We start from the raw sequence: 23,979 nt of genomic DNA on the forward strand, positions 1-23,979 counted from the left end.
CTGTAACCAGCGGGAGATAGCGTGAAAAAACGCTTTCCCGCCCACCGCCGCGCGTCATATGACGTCATATGACGCGGCCGGCCGCGTCACGTGACACGGCCGGCCGTGCACGTGACACGGCCGGTGACGCGGCAGCGGTGGGCGGTGACGGGCGGTGACGCGGCGGCGGTGGGCGGGGAAGCGATTTCACGCTATCTCCCGCAGGTAAGTATAGGGGCTCTGGGGGGCGCCGTGACGGGCTTCGCAGCGGAATATTACGCGGCGGAGCCCGTCACGCTCGTGGGAAGGAGGCCTAAAGCCCACTTAGGCAGGATGTAAAAACACTATGGGGTGGCCACTAAGGGATTACATGGTGGCCCATTTTCTTCAGGTCTGTTATTTTTGTATTTCTATTACAGTTCTGAAGAGAAAATGGACCCTAGAACCACAATCATTTTAAAGCTGGCTAGGAATCTCCTATTCGTCACCTATGAACCTCTCAAGGAAGTATGCCAGGCAACGCTAGCCAGGGTTTTCAGGAATTTATGGCAGGTACAGTACAATAGCAGAAGTTAAACCAGTAACGAAGCTAGCGTTCATGATCAGGAGAATAGTCAAGATGTGACAAGACAACAATCTAATAAAAGGAAGGGGCGAGGGCCCAAACTACATACACTGAGAGAAGACCTAAGAGCAGTGACTGTTAATTGTAGATCATCGCTGTCTTGGGGAGAGGTGAGTAAAACCTATTATATAAAATTTTTGTTACTTTTGTGTGATTCACTGTATGATATATAAACTAATCACCTTATCCAGTAGCCATTCATTGGAGCATGCTTAAAGGGGTTGTCCCGCGCCGAAACGTTTTTTTTTTTTCAATAGCCCCCCCGTTCGGCGCGAGACAAACCCGATGCAGTGGTTTAAAAAAAAAACCGGATAGTACTTACCCGAATCCCCGCGCTCCGGTGACTTCTTACTTACCTTGCGAAGATGGCCGCCGGGATCTTCACCCACGGTGGACCGCAGGTCTTCTCCCATGGTGCACCGTGGGCTCTGTGCGTTCCATTGCCGATTCCAGGCTCCTGATTGGCTGTAATCGGCACACGTGGGCGGAGCTACGGGGAGCAGCTCTCCAGCACGAGCGGCCCCATTCAGAAGGGAGAAGACCGGACTGCGCAAGCGCGTCTAATCGGGCGATTAGACGCTGAAATTAGACGGCTCCATGGAGACGAGGACGCTAGCAACGGAACAGGTAAGTGAATAACTTCTGTATGGCTCATAATTAATGCACGATGTACATTACAAAGTGCATTAATATGGCCATACAGAAGTGCTGAACCCCACTTGCTTTCGCGGGACAACCCCTTTAAATATGGATAACTGAAATTCATTCCACTACTTTTTCTTGTGTGGAGATGATGATTAACATTACAGGACAAAAGCATGAAGCTTCTCTGTACCAATATCATCATGGTATCACTTCTGGTCCTGTACTCTGGCTAATCGTAGTTATATAGACTTTTGTTTGTATCCATATTATATTTTGAATCCTATATGTGTCTGAATTAGAGATGAACGAGCATACTCGCTAAGGGCAATTACTTGATCGAGCATTGCCCTTAGCGAGTACCTGCCCGCTCGGAAGAAAAGATTCGGCTGCCGGCGGCGGGCAGAGAGCAGCGGGGGTGAGCAGGGAGGAACGGAGGGGAGATCTCTCTCTCTCTCTCCCTCTCCCCCCCCCCCCCCCCCCCCGCTGCCCCCTGCTCACTGCCGCAACTCACCTGTCACCCGCATCGGCAGCCGAACCTTTTCTTCCGAGCGGGCAGGTACTCGCTAAGGCCAATGCTCGATCAAGCAATTGTCCTTAGCGAGTATGCTCGCTCATCTCTAGTCTGAATGCTTATGACATAATAAAACCATAGTTCAGGAGTATTTTTTTTTTTAATTTCCATTATCTTGTGTAGCTCTGTTTAGCACCTTTTCTTATTATTATTTATTTTTAAAGCAACCAATAAATCCAAGGTACTGTACAAATGGAGAATAAGGTTAAATTACATTGCACTACGTAAAAAGTTACAGATGCTATTACATACATAGCCACATTACATATAGAAAACTGGAACGGTAAAATCCAATAATGACTAACAAATTGATACAGAGGAAGCAAAGGTTCCTTTTGAAGCTTTCCCACATGCTAGAGAGTCTGAGCTAGTTTCAGAGTATAGGTGATGCACGGGAGTAATACTGGAGATGATTATGTGAGAAGCACACTGGGGGAGAGTAGAGGAAGAGGTCTTGCAAGGACAAGAGGCTATGAGCAAGAAAATATTGGGAGATGATTAGGTCAGAGATATATGGAGAAGACATGTTGTGGATGGCCTTGTATGTCATTGATAATAACTTGAACGAGATTCTCTGACCTTATGCAAAAATACTTCAAGAGTAGAACTTTGCCATCAGATATGGACCATTTTGCCCTAGCCCTCCACAGTACCAGCATCTATCCGAAACTGACGGACACAGTGCATGTAGGTTAGATCCCTATACCAACGTGTCAGTATTTTATAATTAGTCTCCATAGCCTTGCTAGACCTAGTGAAAGTAGGATTTCCTACAATTGGAGCTAGGCAGGCCTGTTTTAGGAAGGTATCTCTTACAGATGTCTATGAAGGTGCATGACACATGGGGTAGGGAGGCCAGGTGGGAATCCATCCAAACAGCTTTGTGTCACCATGGAAGTGCTGTTAAGGGAAATAGAGATAACTCAGACTCTATGCTCACCCAGAATTTTGTGCTCCTATGGTGAAATCAATCTAAAATTCTTCATTCAGGTGGACCAGAGCCTGAAGAAACCAGTTGAGTGGTCAGAAGCTTGGCAAACTATTTTGCATCACTGTTTATTGGGGAGATGGGTCTATAACGGGAGCATTGTAAAGGGTCTTTGCCTTCCTTTGGAATTACTGTAATATGAGCGTGTAATATTACAATTTTACCCCCAATAAAACTAAAAAACAGGGAAAAAAAGTTCATGAAAAACATATTAAAAAAATAACCCTATATGTCACGGAAAAAAAACATCAAAAATAATTTTGATAGCTAAAGGAAAAAAATAGGGTAATAATATTACCACATAGGTAAAATCCCTAAAAAGTGTCTGGTCCTTAAGGTACAAAACAGCCTGGTCCTTAAGGGGTTAAATTGTAATAGTATTCACTGGGTATATCCCTTAAAATATAACTTTTATTAATCAATAAATATAAAATGATTGGGCCTCACAAAAAACAGACAAACTGGAACTAACAAACACAGAGCAAGAATTTTAAACCCTGGAAAAGGACCAGAGAAAATACATGCAATTGACACCTCTATTACAATGCAGAAGTATCCTGCAACATGAGACACTCTAATGCACTCTTTTTCAGTCACCATTGGGGATGGATGTCACCCAATAAAGATTAGAGGACCATATTAGGATGCGTCCTTCACAAAAAGATGAAAGGAGGATGATCGTTCCATCAAGGTTAGTGGTTTACGGAACACCTCCAATGGTGACGTACATTCGGGCTCCTATTGTGTCTCATCAACAAGGATCAGAATTATTAGAGGTGAAATGACAAGAGGCCACCAGGCCTATGTCTTCTTAGTACACAAACCCTCTTAAATAAGAGATAAAATCTGGTTCTTGACCAGGTAACTGCCCTATCTGGATAATAGCACCGGGCTAAAGATGCTGAAACAGTAGGACACCAGCAGCAGCCTATGATAGGTCCTTGTCCGTGATGAAAAAAAGAACTGTATATAGTTTTGTTTAGAATGGACAAACCACAAGCAAAGCTTCTGCTGATGCCCCCCGAGAAAAAATACACAAGTGGCTGATAGATTATCAACCACAGGTTATCAATCAATGAAGAATCAAATTCTGCTAGAAATAACCAGAGAACCACCATTAAGGTACTGATGCGTTCTCATGCAGAATATAGCTTCAATAACCATTCAGGACGAGATTCAGAAAAACCTTCTGAGAGAATTATTAATGCAGAAATGGTTCGTACTGGTTCAACGCGTTTCTGTCATACACAGACTCATCAGGAACCGTAATCTATGATGGTGTCATCAAACACGAAATTGTCCTTGGTAGTTATAACGTATCTCTAATCTATGATACAAAGGTGCCATACACTGAAAATAATGCTGTTATCAGGCAATGAATATGCTACCCTGAACTTCCCTAAGTAATTAAGTCCTCCTAGATGAGAAAAGGAGGAATTCGCTCCTCTAGATAAACCTAACCAGATTAAAACGGGACACTAAAATAGAAGATAACGCGTCCCACATAACCCAAAAATTGATTAAACCCCTAAAAAAGGGGAGTTTTGGGATAGAAATGACAAACTGGGAACAATATCCACAGAAAACCAGCAACCCCACGATATGTGGAGAAAGCTTCTAACACAAAGGTAAACCCTAATCCGGTAGGAGACAGAGCAAAAAGTTGGAAGAAAAGAGTGAGAACAGCAGCTCCTGTCTTGATGGTAGACAGGAGGGAAATGATGACTGCAAAGGAGTTGTGTGTCTTAAATGAGGAAAGGAGGCTAACGCCCCACTTGGGGGCACGTCCCTGTTAGCCAATGAGTGACCATCCATAATAAAAAAAAAAAAAAAAAAAAAAAAAAGGAAAACCACCCCCTTGCAATGTTGTGGACAGGGCGGGGGCCTGCTGATGTGAGAGGGAGGGGTTAAGCCGCAGGATGGCACATGTGCTTGTGGCTAGTAGGTAAACAAACAGCAGTCCGTAGTCATGGAGACCGGAGAGACATGCTCGTTCGTTATTCGGTGCTTATGACTATACGATAGAAGATGCACAGCAGCAGTAGATGATGTTAGTAAGCATATGGATGATTATTAATAAGTGTGGCTAAGCAGAACATAGCATTTCAATTAGTAATACACATGAGAACAGTGGCCTCCATTAATATGAAGGTTAACTTAGGATAATTGATGAAGTATGAGGATGTACCATTGTAATACAAAGCGATAAAAGAAAGGGAGATATGCATGATAAAGCAATATGAATAGGCTTGCAAGTGCTATAATTGAGAAAATTGATATTTATGCGCATCATTGGATATTGTGAAGAAAGAAAAAAGCCGCATAACTGATATTATGGACTGCAAGACCACATCAATGCCAGGTGACATAGATAAGTGTGCATATATACTCAAGAGAAATGCCTACTGCATATTTAAAATGAATGAAAACAGGGACGATGAATAAGACCTAAGAAAAAGTAACCGGGAAAAAGATAGTAAAAAGTAAAATAATAAATAATAATTAGAAACCAGAGAGAAGTTAGAGAAAGCACCCAAAGGGTAGCATCTCATTTAGACCCCTAGGTGCCACGGAATCCATCCGATAGATCCACTGCGATTCCTTCTGTAAAACTTTGCGGTTAACGTCACCTCTTCTTCCATAGGAGCGTATAAGCTCTACACCTTGGAATTTGATATTGAGTTCGTCCCCCACATGTACCTGACGCATGTGGTTTGCCACCGGGGTGCTCTCTCCCCTGCTGATATTGCCCACATGCCCCAAGATACGTCTGCGGAATTGCTGAATTGTCTTGCCGACGTAATTCCTGGGGCATGGGCATGTGGCAACATAGACTAAGTTCGAGGATTTGCAATTAATGAAGTCCTTAATCACATACGAGGTACCTGTTGACACACTGTGAAATTTATCGCCCTTACTGATGTATGTGCAAGCTTCACACCTTCCGCATGCAAAAGTACCACTAGGTCGAGCCTGGCCCAACCAGGTGCGTGTGTTAACAGAGGGGTCCAGATGACTTTTGACCAAATGGTCTTTAAGATTCCTTCCCCTCCTAAAAGTGAAGAGGGGCCTCTCTGGAACGATGTCTCGAATATCCGGATCCTCTTTGAGGATATGCCAATATTTTTGTAGTAACCCTTGCATGAATGGTACTCCATCATCATATGTTCCAATGACCCGTACTTTATTATCTGATGGTCTAGTCCGTTGTTTGAGAAGAATCGTTCTGTCTTGTTTCACAGCAAAATCATGGGCCTGATCGATTATGTGTTTGGGGTAGCCCCTCTGGAGGAATCTGTCTGTTAAGTTAGCACATTCCCTTTGAAAATCAGATTCAGATGAGCAGTTTCTTTTCAATCTTAAGAACTGCCCTTTGGGAATGCCCCGACGTAGGGGAAAAGGATGGTAACTATGCCACGACAACAGGCTATTGGTAGCCGTTTTCTTCCTAAATAGCGTAGTGGAAAGGTACCCTTGTGGAGATTTAGAGATGTTAATGTCGAGGAAAGACAGAGAATGTTCCTGTAGTTCCGAGGTGACTTTTAGATTGATGTTATTGTTGTTTAATCGATCAACGAAAATAGAAAAACTGGCTTTAGTCCCAGACCATAACAGAAATACATCATCGATGTATCTATACCAGACTAGAATGTCCTTAGTCCAGTTACAATTCTCCTCTGAAAAGACAAGATGCTCCTCCCACCAGCCCAGGAACAGATTTGCGTAGGATGGGGCTGCTGGACTCCCCATCGCGGTGCCCCTGAGCTGGTGGAAGATCTTGCCGTTAAACAAAAAGAAATTATGGGTCAGAACATAGTTGAGGAGGTCCAGAATAAATTGATTATGTCTGATGAAGTCACACCCCCTTTGCTGGAGGAAATGAAAGACCGCCTTAAGACCAAATTCATGCAAGATGGAACTATATAGCGACTCTATGTCCAAGGAAGCGAGGTAGACCCCTTCTTCAATTTGGATGCCTTCGATATGACGAAGGACATCGGGAGTGTCCTGAACAAAAGAGGGTAACGCTTGGACGAACGGGCGCAATACTTTATCCAAGTAGATGCCACAATTCTGTGACAGATTGTTCACCCCCGAGACTATGGGCCTTCCCTTGAGGAGGTGTAGGCCCTTATGCACCTTTGGTAAAGAATAAAAGGTGGCTATCTGTGGACTCGAGGGAAGGAGGAAATTATATTCAACTTGATCAATACAATGAGCAGGGGAGAGAGCACCCCGGTGGCAAACCACATGCGTCAGGTACATGTGGGGGACGAACTCAATATCAAATTCCAAGGTGTAGAGCTTATACGCTCCTATGGAAGAAGAGGTGACGTTAACCGCAAAGTTTTACAGAAGGAATCGCAGTGGATCTATCGGATGGATTCCGTGGCACCTAGGGGTCTAAATGAGATGCTACCCTTTGGGTGCTTTCTCTAACTTCTCTCTGGTTTCTAATTATTATTTATTATTTTACTTTTTACTGTCTTTTTCCCGGTTACTTTTTCTTAGGTCTTATTCATCGTCCCTGTTTTCATTCATTTTAAATATGCAGTAGGCATTTCTCTTGAGTATATATGCACACTTATCTATGTCACCTGGCATTGATGTGGTCTTGCAGTCCATAATATCAGTTATGCGGCTTTTTTCTTTCTTCACAATATCCAATGATGCGCATAAATATCAATTTTCTCAATTATAGCACTTGCAAGCCTATTCATATTGCTTTATCATGCATATCTCCCTTTCTTTTATCGCTTTGTATTACAATGGTACATCCTCATACTTCATCAATTATCCTAAGTTAACCTTCATATTAATGGAGGCCACTGTTCTCATGTGTATTACTAATTGAAATGCTATGTTCTGCTTAGCCACACTTATTAATAATCATCCATATGCTTACTAACATCATCTACTGCTGCTGTGCATCTTCTATCGTATAGTCATAAGCACCGAATAACGAACGAGCATGTCTCTCCGGTCTCCATGACTACGGACTGCTGTTTGTTTACCTACTAGCCACAAGCACATGTGCCATCCTGCGGCTTAACCCCTCCCTCTCACATCAGCAGGCCCCCGCCCTGTCCACAACATTGCAAGGGGGTGGTTTTCCTTTTTTTTTTTTTTTTTTTTTTATTATGGATGGTCACTCATTGGCTAACAGGGACGTGCCCCCAAGTGGGGCGTTAGCCTCCTTTCCTCATTTAAGACACACAACTCCTGTGCAGTCATCATTTCCCTCCTGTCTACCATCAAGACAGGAGCTGCTGATCTCACTCTTTTCTTCCAACTTTTTGCTCTGTCTCCTACCGGATTAGGGTTTACCTTTGTGTTAGAAGCTTTCTCCACATATCGTGGGGTTGCTGGTTTTCTGTGGATATTGTTCCCAGTTTGTCATTTCTATCCCAAAACTCCCCTTTTTTAGGGGTTTAATCAATTTTTGGGTTATGTGGGACGCGTTATCTTCTATTTTAGTGTCCCGTTTTAATCTGGTTAGGTTTATCTAGAGGAGCGAATTCCTCCTTTTCTCATCTAGGAGGACTTAATTACTTAGGGAAGTTCAGGGTAGCATATTCATTGCCTGATAACAGCATTATTTTCAGTGTATGGCACCTTTGTATCATAGATTAGAGATACGTTATAACTACCAAGGACAATTTCGTGTTTGATGACACCATCATAGATTACGGTTCCTGATGAGTCTGTGTATGACAGAAACGCGTTGAACCAGTACGAACCATTTCTGCATTAATAATTCTCTCAGAAGGTTTTTCTGAATCTCGTCCTGAATGGTTATTGAAGCTATATTCTGCATGAGAACGCATCAGTACCTTAATGGTGGTTCTCTGGTTATTTCTAGCAGAATTTGATTCTTCATTGATTGATAACCTGTGGTTGATAATCTATCAGCCACGTGTGTGTATTTTTTCTCGGGGGGCATCAGCAGAAGCTTTGCTTGTGGTTTGTCCATTCTAAACGAAACTATATACAGTTCTTTTTTTCATCACGGACAAGGACCTATCATAGGCTGCTGCTGGTGTCCTACTGTTTCAGCATCTTTAGCCCGGTGCTATTATCCAGATAGGGCAGTTACCTGGTCAAGAACCAGATTTTATCTCTTATTTAAGAGGGTTTGTGTACTAAGAAGACATAGGCCTGGTGGCCTCTTGTCATTTCACCTCTAATAATTCTGATCCTTGTTGATGAGACACAATAGGAGCCCGAATGTACGTCACCATTGGAGGTGTTCCGTAAACCACTAACCTTGATGGAACGATCATCCTCCTTTCATCTTTTTGTGAAGGACGCATCCTAATATGGTCCTCTAATCTTTATTGGGTGACATCCATCCCCAATGGTGACTGAAAAAGAGTGCATTAGAGTGTCTCATGTTGCAGGATACTTCTGCATTGTAATAGAGGTGTCAATTGCATGTATTTTCTCTGGTCCTTTTCCAGGGTTTAAAATTCTTGCTCTGTGTTTGTTAGTTCCAGTTTGTCTGTTTTTTGTGAGGCCCAATCATTTTATATTTATTGATTAATAAAAGTTATATTTTAAGGGATATACCCAGTGAATATTTTGAGAAAGCCTTTCTTCTATATCCCTCTGCCTCTGTGAATTTTAAATTGTAATAGAAAGTATATCTATGCTGAATGTAGTCAGGTAGCGAAAATTCCCTCTTTTTTTTCCTCCTCCTCCCTCCCCCTTTTCCTTACAATCGAGAGAGTGGTTTGTCATTAGGAAGCTTATGCGTTGCTATTAGGTAAGAGATTCTGTCTGTTTTAGTAGCATATCCATTTACTCCAAGTCTCCAGATATCTATCCAGATTCTCATCTCAAAGGCATCTAGTTTTTTCATAGCTGCTCATTGTATTGAGCTCATTGTACCACTCTAGAATGATGGGGGGATCTGTATCTTTCCAATGTCTGGGAATTAATACTTTGGCGGCATTTATGAGGAATGGAAGCACGTTTGTCTTTTCCAGGTTGCCGGTATCAGGATTCAAATTTAATAGTAGTAGTTTTGGGGTGATAGTAATTTTGGTTCCTAAAATAGAATTGATCCTAGTTTGCAAGGCATACCAAAAGGGTTGAAGTAATGGGCAGGAGAATCATATATGTATGTATGTGTCTTTTGTTTTGTGACACCTCCATTAAAGAGCGTTTTCTGATGGCATAATATTTGTGACCTGAGTTTATTAAATGAATATAAGATCTGTGATCTCTTTTCAGGGATGTCAAACCCCTTAACATTAAGGGATGCTATTGATAGATCAGCCATGGTCGATAGTCGAGTAAGATTTTCTGAAACAGTCCCCGGTTTCCACATGTAATAAGAATGGGTGAGACATCTGGTCAGGAAGGCATGCATTAATGGCTGGGTGAATAGTAATAGTAAAAATGAACCTTTAACTATCAACAGAAAAAGCAATACAAACAATGCAGTTGCGGAGAGGGCTATTAAATCAGTCAGTCGACTGAAAGTAATACCTGGGAGAACCCATGTATAGTCCTATAGGGGGGGTGTTGTATGCGAGGCATACAAGAGTAAAGTATCAAAGGAGGCCATATAACCCTTTTCTGTAAGTAAAACTAAAAAAACAGGCAAAACTATATACAGAGGAGTATGCATAGTGATGGGAGGATGCATAATATGGGACATTGGACACGGTCACCACAGTCTATGAGGCATCAAAATCAAAGTTCTCTTTTCCTACCGGATCCACTATATTGCCACAAGCATCAACGCTGTTGTTGAGGAGAGCCAGAGTTTTGGTCACTAGAGTACCGAGGGGGGAAGCAGAGATCCCTGGAATTACAGTTGGAGTTGGTTTTTCAGACAAAAAAGTCTCCCTGCTTAGTAGCGTCAGTGATGGTAATTTGAAGAATCTGAGGAAGAATGGGAAATCTCCTGCGTAGGGTCACTGTGTAGTCACCCAAATGGACATGAAGGGTGAATGGGAATCGCTATCTACAAGGGATATTGCTGGTCTGTAAAATTGCAAGCAACAGTTTGAGAGCAGCGTGTTGGCATAGTGTTCTATGAGACAGATCAAGAAAAAGGTGTAACTTTGCTCCGTCAAAGTTCAGCTCTGGGTGCATTCACACTTTTTGCATGACTTCTTCCTTTAGGATGTAATACTGTACCTGCCAAATTACATCCCGTAGGTGGGCAAGATTGTGTCTATTTCAATGTAAGCCTACCAAAAGAGTGTTGAAGATTCCAGTTAAAGTAGACAGGAGATCAGGGGTATGTGTAGCTTCTGGAAGATCTTGGATTCTTATGTTATTTCTCTTGTTTCTATTTTCAAGTTTGTCGAACTGGTCATGAAGGAGGTGCTGATGCGCTATCTGGGCAGTCATAGAATTATTAAAGGGGTTGTCTCATGAAATCAAGTTATATACTTCTGTATGGCCATATTAATGCACTTTGTAATGTACATCGTGCATTAATTATGAGCCATACAGAAGTTATTCACTTACCTGCTCCGTTGCTAGCGTCCCCGTCGCCATGGATCCGTCTAAATTCGCCGTCTTCTGGCGATTTTAGACACGCTTGCGCTGTGCGGTCTTTTCCGTGGTGAATGGGGCCGCTCGTGCCGGAGAGCTGGTCCTCGTAGCTCCGCCCCGTCACGTGTGCCGATTCCAGCCAATCAGGAGGCTGGAATCGGCAATGGACCACACAGAGCCCACGGTGCACCATGGGAGAAGACCCGCGGTGCATCGTGGGTGAAGATCCCGGTGGCCATCTTGGTAAGGTAAGTAAGAAGTCGCCGCAGAGCGGGGATTCAGGTAAGTACTAAACTTTTTTTTTTTTTAACCCATCCCTTGTGTTTGTCTCGCGCCGACCGGGGGGCCTATTGAATAAAAAAAAAAACCCGTTTCGGCGTAAGACAACCCCTTTAAGGTCATTAGCCTTTAGTAGAATAGAGTCCTTAAAGAATTCTGGCTCATCAACCTGTCCCTGCAGGGCAGCAACTTCTGTTTAGACTGCTTCTAATGCTTGGTGCCGAGCGTGTTTTAAGTCAGAGGCCAGCACGACAATGTACCTTTTAGTAGGAAGTATGGCAAGGAGTGCTTGAAGTTCCGGGTGGTTCTTTAAGGTGTTGATAGCTTCCTTTGGAGCCAGGAGGTTTTGGGAGATTGTTTTATGTAATGTTCCTGCACCTGAGGTATAAATCGCTGCAGATTGTGAATAGTGTGGTGGTTTACCATGGGAAATTCTTCTTTTGAGGAGGAGTCCACATCCCTTTTAGGAACCCTCTTACCTTAGGATTTCCCCGTGTCTGTAGACTTTTTGCCCCTGTGTTGAAAATACCTGGACAGAGCTCAAGGAGTTAGCGTCCACACTCCAGAGTGTATAGCTATTTCCCCAGCAGATGAATTTTAAAAATGATTGATCACTTTAGCTTACCAATGATACAAGGAGTTGGCCATGTTTGCAATTTTTGTCACATAGACAAATGTTTTCTTTTAAAGAATGTTCCCAGTCACTTAGCCAATGCATTGTGGCAAATTTAATTGACCGTTACAGCAAATCTGAAGTAAAGTATTTATGGCAGTGTTAGCAAAATGTTTTCTTTAATGATTTTCAATCATCACCCTACTTCATTCTAATGTGTACGGCCAACTTAAGAGGTGGGATCAACTCAAAGCATGTAAGTTATTTTAACCTTTTTGTGTGTACAAGATGTTCCTTGTTTTTTAAATGAATCTATAATAAAGGAAATTGGTTAAGCATCTCAAGGAGTGCTGCATGCCATCCCTTTGTGTTTATACTTGGACTGGGACTTTGGCCCAGAGCTTTGAATACTTTCTGTGAACCCTGTACATTCCTCCCGTACGGATAACTGAATTGTTTGAGCTGACTATTTTCTTTTATTTTTTCTATTGACTGTCATTTTGCCAGTAGGGATTGTATACAACCGTTTATTACTAAAGAATACCATAAGATTTTGCTATGTTTTCAAAATATTCATTGAAACACAGATTTAGTATGAATGAAATATCTGATGCTAATTGTGATTCGCACCTGATCTGTTTATCTAACAATAGGAAGGAATGTTGAAAACAACCGTTTTTTTCTATATAGGCAAATGACACTAATACAATGAAAGTCGTATGTCATAACAACTTTGCATTTGGTGATATATTACAGCATTAAAAAACTATGCTGATTGTGATATGGTGACAAGAGGTTTATACATGAAATATTTGAAAAATACCCACCATGATTTACAGTGAACAATTTGTGCCCAATTGTAATTTTATACTGTGGGGTTGTTTATCATAAATGTAATAATTATTACTGATAAAATAAGGTGGCCTGATGTCCTGATTTAGGCGGGACAGTCTCGATTTGGGACCCCTTATCTTGCTTTCTGCCGGGACCCCTGCGGAACAGCCATTTGTCCTGCTTTCAGGACCTCGGGTCACAATTATAGTGATTACCAGCCAGGGTGCCACAGCTCCCTGGCCGGTAATCACTCTGCAGTGCCGCGGGCGGGATGCACACACTATCAGCAGTGTATGCATCCGGGATCTTTGTCCCCTCCTCCTCTCACCTCTCCTCTTTGGTTGTACAAGAGAGGAGTAAAGAAAAGAGGAGACGCTGCTGCAGGCACACACACTTCCGCCCGCTGGCAGCAGCGCTGTGAAGACCAGAAAGAAGTAAGTAATACTAATACTATGGAGCTTCCATGGGGGTTACTATTATTGTTGGGTCTACTGTGGGGTGTCACTACTATTGCTGTGTATTCTGTGAGGTGTCACTACTATTGCTGGGTCTATTATGGGATGTCACTACTATTGCTGGGTCTACTGTGGGGGTTGCTATTATTGCTGGGGCTACTGTCGGGGGACACTATTTTTGCTGGGGCTGGTATTGGGGAGTGCTAATACTACTGGCGTATTGTAGGGATCACTATTATTGCTGGGGCTGGTATAGGGGGGTGCTAATTCTACTGGGGCTACTGTGGGAGTCGCTATTATTGCTAGGGCTAGTATAGGGGATACTATTACTATTAAGGACACTCTGCATATGGCAGCATACCTCAAGCTGACATAGGGTATATTTACACATGGCGAAAATGCTGCAAAATGTCTGCAGCGTAAATTTCCACAGCAAATTCTGCATCTAAAAAAACAGTCAAAATCTGTACCATTGGTGCAGATTTTGATTAGAAATCAGCTGCGTATATGCAGTGGTGCTCCCCCTCACCTCCTCTGTAGGCTTCCTGCTGTCAGCGCACCCCAGCTTCTAGTTACCAGCGGCCTGGTCAGGTGATGCTGGTCAGGTGAGGCCACTACAGGCTGCTGGGAACCAGAAGTTGGTGAGCGCTGAGAGCGAGAAGCTTTCAAAGGAGGTGAGGGGGAGCGCCACATAGTATGAAATCGGCTGTGGATATGCAGCTGATTTCCAGTCAAAAAGCTACACCAATGGTATGTATTTTGACAGATTTTTGGAAGCGGAATTACTGCCGCTTTTGCTCCCTGTCTTTTTTTGAACCGGCCCTGTAGCATATTAAAAGAGGCTGAAATAGAGACCACACAAATTTAAGAGTATCTAAAAATATATACTACACACAAGGAGTATGATTCTCTAAATAAGTGGTTTAAAGGAAACATAATTAAAATGGAGGACACCATCAAAACAAAAAAATATCCGTTCAATAGGGATATGGAAAATTAGTTTAAAAAGTTGAATCTACAGCTGGAGATGCAAATATACAAACCCATAAATCAATTCTCAGAAAACTGTATACAACTGAAGCAACATGCCAGCTTTAGGTCTTCTGAGGCCAGCTCATATAATTGCACTACAGATACAGAAGGCTCACATATTGTGTATGACCGCTCTCCCTCTCACCTCAAACAAAAAAAGGATGAGCAATATATCTGAACTACTACTAAAAATAAAATCTGAAATATTTCTTTGAAAAAAACAAATGTCAAAAAATAGAGATGAGCAGAGCAAAGAAAAACACATCCTTAGAGTACAATGAAATGCCACACAAGAAGAAAACATTGACCAAGGGACGGTGCAGTGTAATAGTTCTATTATCATACATCCTAACTGGGCAAAAACACAGTGTCATTATGAAAGATTTACATTTTCTTCCTTCATGCAACTTTAATTGGTACCAAACACTGCTTGATGTCAACAAATTTATACGATGATTAACTGTTACAAGACACTTTTACAACCAAGATGAAACGATGACTTACAAACCCTCAACAACTTGAACATGACATCATTGATGAATATGATGTTGTCTAAGCAAATTACACACTGTATTCTATAAAATGTGGGAAAGGAAGGAGGTCAACAGAGTAAAACATTTTACCCCACTTAGTTTTAAACATCCAACCCAAATTTCTGCCCTATATAATCTGGGGCTCTGACCATGGACTGATTCCAAAGCTTAGTGCAAGAACAACTAAGGAAACTGCAGAATACCACAACTAACAATAAAAGCCTAAACTTGAATATATTACAGAGGATGACATTAAAACAAAAGACACTCTAGACATTATAATACAAGCATAAGAAAAAGTGGGTTCTTAAAGGGGTTGTCCCGCGAAAGCAAGTGGGGTTATACACTTCTGTATGGCCATATTAATGCACTTTGTAATATACATCGTGCATTAAATATTGGCCATACAGAAGTTATACACTTACCCCCTCCGGTGCTGCCGTCCCCGTCTCCATGGCGCCGACCAATGCCTTCTTCTGCCTGGATTAGACGCGCTTGCGCAGTCTGCCCTCTTCTGTCCGGCTCCGGCGTACTCGCGCCGCAGAGGTCTTCTGCGCATGCGCAGAAGACCTGTGCGGCGCGAGCACGCCGGAGTGGCCCCTTCAGCGCAAGCGCGTCTAATCCAGGCAGAAGAAGGCATCGGTCGGCGCCATGGAGACGGGGACGCCAACACCGGAGGGGGTAAGTGTATAACTTCTGTATGGCCAATATTTAATGCACAATGTATATTACAAAGTGCATTAATATGGCCATACAGAAGTGCTTAAAGGGGTTGTCTCGCGAAAGCAAGGGGTTAAGCACTTCTGTATGGCCATATTAATGCACTTTGTAATATACATCGTGCATTAAATATGAGCCATACAGAAGTTATTCACTTACCTTCCCTGTGCTGGCGTCCCCGTCTCCATGGCTCCGTCTAACTTCAGCGTCTAATCGCCCGATTAGACGCGCTTGCGCAGAAGGGTCTTCTGCCTTCGGGTCTGTCCGGCAGAAGCTGCGTTCTGGCTCCGCCCCTTCTACGCGTCATCGCGTAGCTCCGCCCCATCACGTGTGCCGATTCCAGCCCCCTGATTGGCTGGAATCGGCACACGTGACGGGGCGGAGCTACACGATGACGCGTAGAAGGGGCGGAGCCAAAACGCCGCTCGTGCCAGACCGAGCCGAAGGCAGAAGACCCTTCTGCGCAAGCGCGTCTAATCGGGCGATTAGACGCTGAAGTTAGACGGAGCCATGGAGCCGGGGACGCCAGCGCAGGGAAGGTAAGGGAATAACTTCTGTATGGCTCATATTTAATGCACGGTGTATATTACAAAGTGCATTAATATGGCCATACAGAAGTGCTTAACCCCACTTGCTTTCACGAGACAACCCCTTTAACCCCACTTGCTTTCGCGGGACAACCCCTTTAAGGTCATCATGGACTGAAGGTTATAGGAACTATACATAGAAACTATTTAACAATAAAACCATTAATCAAATCTATACTAACATCAAAATTAAAGGTGTTCCTCGCTATAGCTTTTCAGATAGATTATTGGAGGTCTCCCAACAGTTTTTATACATACATGCAGAGAAAATGAGTTCAGTACAAGTACAGGCCATTGAACAAGTACTATTCCTTTACATAACAGTAGAGTTTCTCTCTGAATTTCAATTACATGAGCTTGTTGAGATACCTAATTTGAAAAATAATACAATTAAAAGCAAATTAAATTGTCAAGTGAAGAAACATTTATGTACGTATAAGTAAATGTGCTAAAAAATATCCAGCTACTAGGAACAAAGATAATTTTTACAGTATGCTAAAGTAAAGCCTGCATTTTCATAATAATCAGCAGATACATAACAAAATACATCTGTTGACAGTCCAACAAAAAACAATAAAAAGTTTAGACCTTTGTTGCATCCCCTTTATGAGTTCTTCTAGCTGAGAGGACATTGAGTTTACTTGCGTTTGGCATTCCTCAGGGGTGATTGTATTCCAAATTTGCTGAAACCTCACTTTTAATCTGTTCTTGGTGCAGTGAAGGGGCAGGACAGGGCAGGAGATTAGCACACTAGCTCTGCTGAGCTACCGCCCCGTCCCACCCCCTCGGCTTGCTGAAAGCTGGCAAGTGGCAGAGAAGGGGCAGAAGTTTAACACACTAGCTCCCACCCTATCCTGCCCCCTCCTATTGCTGGCAGCAAGGGGTGGAGAGGGGAAAGGAAAAGCTAAACTCTCTCCCCGCGCCCGGGGGAGTTCTGGGCTGCGGCGTATACACACCGCACTCAGCCGTCAGAATGGGTGTTAAAATGAGAGATGCAGCTTTGTCTGGGTCGTGGCTGCCTCTCACTCATGCGATTTTTGGCTGAAAATTGCAACATCTGTGTGAAGGAGCCCTTAAGTAGTGGAACAACCCCTTTGATAAGGCTAATTAATTTGAATAACTTTTAAGTGGGGGGGGGGGATCTCTTTTAACCAATCCGCGAACAATAGTGGGACTATCATGATAGTTCCCAGGTGTAGATGGACTATTATTAGAGATGAGCGAACGTACTCGTCCGAGCTTGATATTCGTGCGAATATTAGGGTGTTCGGGATGCTCGTTACTCGTAACGAGTACCACGCGGTGTTCCGGTTACTTTCAGTTTCCTCTCTGAGACGTTAGCGCGCTTTTCTGGCCAATTGAAAGACAGGGAAGGCATTACAACTTCCCCCTGTGACGTTCAAACCCTATACCACCCCCCTGCTGTGAGTGGCTGGGGCGATCAGATGTCACCCGAGTATAAAAATCGGCCCCTCCCGCGGCTCGCCTCAGATGTCTTGTGAGTTAGCTGAGGGACAGTGGTATCGTGCTGGAGCTGCTGTAGGGAGAGCGTTAGGAGTGAGTGTAGGCTTCAAGAACCCCAACGGTCCTTCTCAGGGCCACATCTTAAAGTGTGCAGTACTGTGTTAGCACTGTAATTTTTTTTTTTTTTTCAAAATTGGATCTGCAGAGCATTGCGCCCTGCAATAGGGACAGAAGTGGTGGTTAGGCAGGGAGAGTGTTAGCAGTGAGTGTAGGCTTCAAGAACCCCAACGGGCCTTTCTAGGGCCACATCTATCCGTGTGCAGTACTGTCCAGGCTGCTGTTAGCAGTGTTGCATATTTTATTTTTTTTCTCAAAACCGGCTGTGCAGACCATTGCACCCGGCATTAATACTACAGGGATAGAATTGTGTAGGCAGGGCCAGAAGACATACATTATTCATTGAATACACGCAGTGTGGCTTTTCCTTTGAAAAACAAGGGAAAAAATTATATTTCGCCTGCCTCTGACAGTCCTCAGGGCTCTGGGTACGTGTGTGCTGCGTGCAGAACGTAAAAAAAAATCAGACGCAGCCAGCTACGTTTTACTGCAGGCTTGCGCCAATTTTTTTCCTGCATGGGAAATCCCTGATCTGCTGGAGCCAATAACTTTGCATCACTGCAGTTCTCTGACACATTTGCAGGGCCACAACACAGTTATTAAACTTAGTAGTATTCATTGAATACACGCAGTGTGGCTTGTCCTTTGAAAAACAAGGGAAAAAATTCTATTTCGCCTGCCTCTGACAGTCCTCAGGGCTCTGGGTACGTGTGTGCTGCGTGCAGAACGTTAAAAAAAATCAGATGCAGCCAGCTACGTTTTACTGCAGGCTTGCGCCAATTTTTTTCCTGCATGGGAAATCCCTGATCTGCTGGAGCCAATAACTTTGCATCACTGCAGTTCTCTGACACATTTGCAGGGCCACAACACAGTTATTAAACTTAGTAGTATTCATTGAATACACGCAGTGTGGCTTGTCCTTTGAAAAACTAGGGAAAAAATTGTATTTTGGCTGCAGGCTTGAGCCACTTTCTTTCCTGCCTGGGAAATCAAATCACTGGTAATACACCATGCTGAGGGGTAGGGGTAGGCCTATAGGACGTGGACGCGGGCGAGGACGCGGAGGCCCAAGTCAGGGTGTGGGCACAGGCCGAGCCAGTGTGGTGGCCAGGGGTAGAGGCAGGGCCAGACCGAATAATCCACCAACTGTTTCCCAAAGCGCCCCCTCGTGCCATGCCACCCTGCAGAGGCTGAGGTGCTCAAAGGTCTGGCAGTTTTTCACTGAGAGTGCAGACGACCGACGAACAGTGGTGTGCAACCTTTGTCGCGCCAAGATCAGCTGGGGAGGCACCACCAACAGCATGCGCAGGCATATGATGGCCAAGCACCCCACAAGGTGGGACGATGCCCGTTCACCGCCTCCGGTTTGCACCACTGCCTCTCCCCCTGTGCCCCAACCTGCCACTGAGATCCAACCCCCCTCTGAGGACACAGGCACTACCGTCTCCTGGCCTGCACCCACACCCTCACCTCCACTGTCCTCGGCCCCATCCAGCAATGTCTCTCAGCGTAGCGTCCAGACGTCGCTAGCGCCACAGTTTGAGCTCAAGCGCAAGTACGCCGCCACGCACCCGCACGCTCAAGCGTTAAACGTGCACATTGCAAAATTGATCAGCCTAGAGATGCTGCCGTATAGGCTTGTGGAAACGGAGGCTTTCAAAAGCATGATGGCGGCGGCGGCCCCGCGCTACTCAGTTCCCAGTCGCCACTACTTTTCCCGATGAGCCGTCCCAGGCCTGCACGACCACGTCTCCCGCAACATTGTACGCGCCCTCACCAACGCGGTTACTGCCAAGGTCCACTTAACAACAGACACGTGGACAAGCACAGGCGGGCAGGGCCACTATATCTCCCTGACGGCACATTGGGTGAATTTAGTGGAGGCTGGGACAGAGTCAGAGCCTGGGACCGCTCACGTCCTACCCACCCCCAGAATTGCGGGCCACAGCTCGGTGGTGGTATCTGCGGCGGTGTATGCTTCCTCCACTAAAGCACCTTCCTCCTCCTCCTCCTCCAACGCAACCTCTGTCTCGCAATCAAGATGTGTCAGCAGCACGTCGCCAGCAGTCGGTGTAACGCGGCGTGGCAGCACAGCGGTGGGCAAGCGTCAGCAGGCCGTGCTGAAACTACTCAGCTTAGGAGAGAAGAGGCACACGGCCCACGAACTGCTGCAGGGTCTGACAGAGCAGACCGACCGCTGGCTTGCGCCGCTGAGCCTCCAACCAGGCATGGTCGTGTGTGACAACGGCCGTAAGCTGGTGGCGGCTCTGCAGCTCGGCCCATGTGCCATGTGCTCGACCCATATGCCTGGCCCATGTGTTTAATTTGGTGGTTCAGCGCTTTCTGAAAAGCTACCCCCACTTGTCATACCTGCTCGGAAAGGTGCGCCAGCTCTGCGCACATTTCCGCAAATCCCACACGCACGCTGCCACCCTGCGGACACTGCAACATCGGTTTAATCTGCCAGTGCACCGACTGCTGTGCGACGTGCCCACACAGTGGAACTCTACGCTCCACATGTTGGCCAGACTCTATGAGCAGCGTAGAGCTATAGTGGAATACCAACTCCAACTTGGCGCAGTGTGAGTCAGCCTCCTCAATTATTTACAGAAGAGTGGCCCTGGTTGGCAGCCATCTGCCAGGTCCTTGGAAAATTTGAGGAGTCTACCCAGGTGGTGAGCGGCGATGCTGCAATCATTAGCGTCACCATTCCTCTGCTATGCATCTTGAGAAGTTCCCTGCAAAGCATAAAGGCAGACGCTTTGCGCTCGGAAACAGAGCCGGGGGAAGACAGTATGTCGCTGGATAGTCAGAGCACCCTCCTGTCTATATCTCAGCGCGTTCAGGAGGAGGAGGAGGAGCATGAGGAGGATGAGGAGGAGGGGGAAGAGACAGCTTGGCCCACTGCTGACGGTACCCATGCTGCTTGCCTGTCATCCTTTCAGCGTGTATGGCCTGAGGAGGAGGAAGAGGAGGAGGAGGAGGATCCTGAAAGTGATCTTCCTAGTGAAGACAGCCATGTGTTGCGTACAGGTACCCTGGCACACATGGCTGACTTCATGTTAGGATGCCTTTCTCGTGACCCTCGCATTACACGCATTCTGGCCACTACGGATTACTGGGTGTACACACTGCTCGACCCACGGTATAAGGAGAGCCTTTGCACTCTCATTCCCGAAGAGATAAGGGGTTCGAGAATGATGCAATACCACAGGGCGCTGGTGGACAAACTGATGGTAAACTTCCCATCCGACAGCGCTAGTGGCAGAAGGCGCAGTTCCGAGGGCCAGGTAGCAGGGGAGGCGCAGAGATCATGCAGCATGTACAGCGCAGGCAGGGGAACATTCTCCAAGGCCTTTGCCAGCTTTATGGCTCCCCAGCAAGACTGTGTCACCGCTCCCCAGTCACGGCTGAGTCGGCGGGAGCACTGTAAAAGGATGGTGAGGGAGTACGTAGCCGATCGCACGACCGTCCTCCGTGACACCTCTGCCCCCTACAACTACTGGGTGTCGAAGCTGGACACGTGGCCTGAACTCGCGCTGTATGCCCTGGAGGTGCTTGCTTGTCCTGCGGCTAGCGTCTTGTCAGAGAGTGTGTTTAGTGTGGCTGGGGGAATCATCACGGATAAGCGTACCCACCTGTCAACCGACAGTGCCGACAGGTTCATCAAGATGAACAAAGCCTGGATTTCCCCAGACTTCTCTTCTGCACCAGCGGACAGCAGCGATACCTAAGCAATACGTATTATGCACCCGCGGATGGAAGCATCGTTCTCTCTCACCATCCAAAACGGGGACATTTCTGCTTCATCAATCTGTGTATAATATTCCTCCTCCTCCTCCTCCTGCTCCTCCTCCTGAAACCTCACGTAATCACGCCGAACGGGCAATTTTTCTTAGGGCCACAAGGCTCACTCATATAATTTTTCTAAACAATTTTTATACGTTTCAATGCTCTTAAAAGCGTTGAAACTTTAACTTGAACCAATTTTTCGTTAAACTGGGCTGCCTCCAGGCCTAGTTACTACTTAAGCCACATTAACCAAAGCGATTAATAGGTTTCACCTGCCCTCTTGGTTGGGCATGGGCAATTTTTCTGAGGTACATTAGTACTGTTGGTACACCAATTTTTGTGGGCCCTCGCCTACAGTGTAATCCAATTAATTTTTTGCCCACCTGCATTACAGCTGACGTTACATCAGCTGTGTTGGGCAATGCAATGGAATATTTTTGTGTATCGCCGGTGGGTTCCAGGGAGCCACCCATGCTGTAGGTGCACACGGAGTTTAACCTACATGTGTCCACTTGTACAGAACCCCAGTCTGACTGGGGCATGCAGTGTGGGCCGAAGCCCACCTGCATTAAGCACGACATTACTACCTCAGCTGTGTTGGGCAATGCAATGGGATATTTTTGTGTATCGCCGGTGGGTTCCAGGGAGCCACCCATGCTGTCGGTCGACAGGGACTTCACAATAGGGAGTTGTACCTGCCTGTGTCTATGAATTAAAAAGCCCGGTCTGACTGGGGCATGCAGAGACACCTTGACAGAATGAATAGTGTGTGGCACATAGGTTCCCCATTGCTATGCCCACGTGTGCAGCTCCTGATGGCGGTGGCACAGGATTCTATTTCTCATTGCTTCTGTACAGCATTGTGGGCTATCGCCCCGCCCCTTTTAAAGAGGGTCGCTGCCTAGCCGTGCCAACCCTCTGCAGTGTGTGCCTGCGGTTCCTCCTCATGGCAGACGCACTTCTAAATAGACATGAGGGTGGTGTGGCATGAGGGCAGCTGAAGGCTGCGCAGGGACACTTTGGTGTGCGCTGTGGGGGGGAGAGGGGGCGGTTGGGCAGCATGTAACCCAGGAGAAGTGGCAGTGGAGTGTCATGCAGGCAGTGATTGTGCTTTGTTGGAGGTAGTGTGGTGCTTAGCAAAGGTATGCCATGCTAATGAGGGCTTTTCAGAAGTAAAAGTTTTTGGGAGGGGGGGGGGCCCACTCTTGCCGCTATTGTGGCTTAATAGTGGGACCTGTGAACTTGAGATGCAGCCCAACATGTAGCCCCTCGCCTGCCCTATCCGTTGCTGTGTCGTTCCCATCACTTTCTTGAATTGCCCAGATTTTCACACAAGGAAACCTTAGCGAGCATCGGCGAAATACAAAAATGTTCGGGTCGCCCATTGACTTCAATAGGGTTCGTTACTCGAAACGAACCCTCGAGCATCGCGAAAAGTTCGTCCCGAGTAACGAGCACCCGAGCATTTTGGTGCTCGCTCATCTCTAACTATTATGCAACACAAGTTGATGTTGAACTTGTGTGACTTTTCTGTAAATCATATTGTTTGAATTTCAAAAAATGCATTCTATGGAGAAATAATTATAGTTAAAGAAAATATAAAGTTCAGATAACTGAAAAAGTCAGTTATGGCGGTTTTACAAAAATGCATGCATTCACAACAAATGGTATCCAGACAATTATGAAAAGGGGTAGTACATACTGTAGACCAGTTATAGATGATAATTGGGCAAGAGCCCTATTGATGAAACTTTTGGGATTTAAAATTTAGGAACATAGGCCCCTAAGGGGCTTAATTACAGTACTGATTTCATTTATGTATATTAACTATATATTTCTTTGTCTTTTTTATGTTTAGCAGTGTGACTATGAAGTATACATGATAGTATTTACTCTCTCCTTCCCTTTTCCTATTTTCTTTAGCCTGACTTTAAACCCCTTTTGGACCAAATACCAAACAAATTCCGGGAATTAGCTCGGCCCCGTCCCGCCTCTCCTCATTGAAAATAGTACAGGGGGGAGGAGAGCAGGCAGAGAGGGGGCGGGAGCTCAGAGCACTGCTCCTGGCTCTTCCAGCCTCCTCCCCCTGCAGAGATAGACGCCGTATATCGGCTGGGCGTGAAAACCCAGCCGATATACGGTTGTCTTAATGCACCCTAAATCTAACGCCACAGTAAAAATATCTTGCAGGATTAAAAGCTCCTGCAATCTAACAGGAAGCTCCTGCAATC

The sequence above is a fragment of the Eleutherodactylus coqui genome, chromosome 1, assembly GCF_035609145.1.
Source record: "Eleutherodactylus coqui strain aEleCoq1 chromosome 1, aEleCoq1.hap1, whole genome shotgun sequence".
NCBI lineage: Eukaryota > Metazoa > Chordata > Amphibia > Anura > Eleutherodactylidae > Eleutherodactylus > Eleutherodactylus coqui.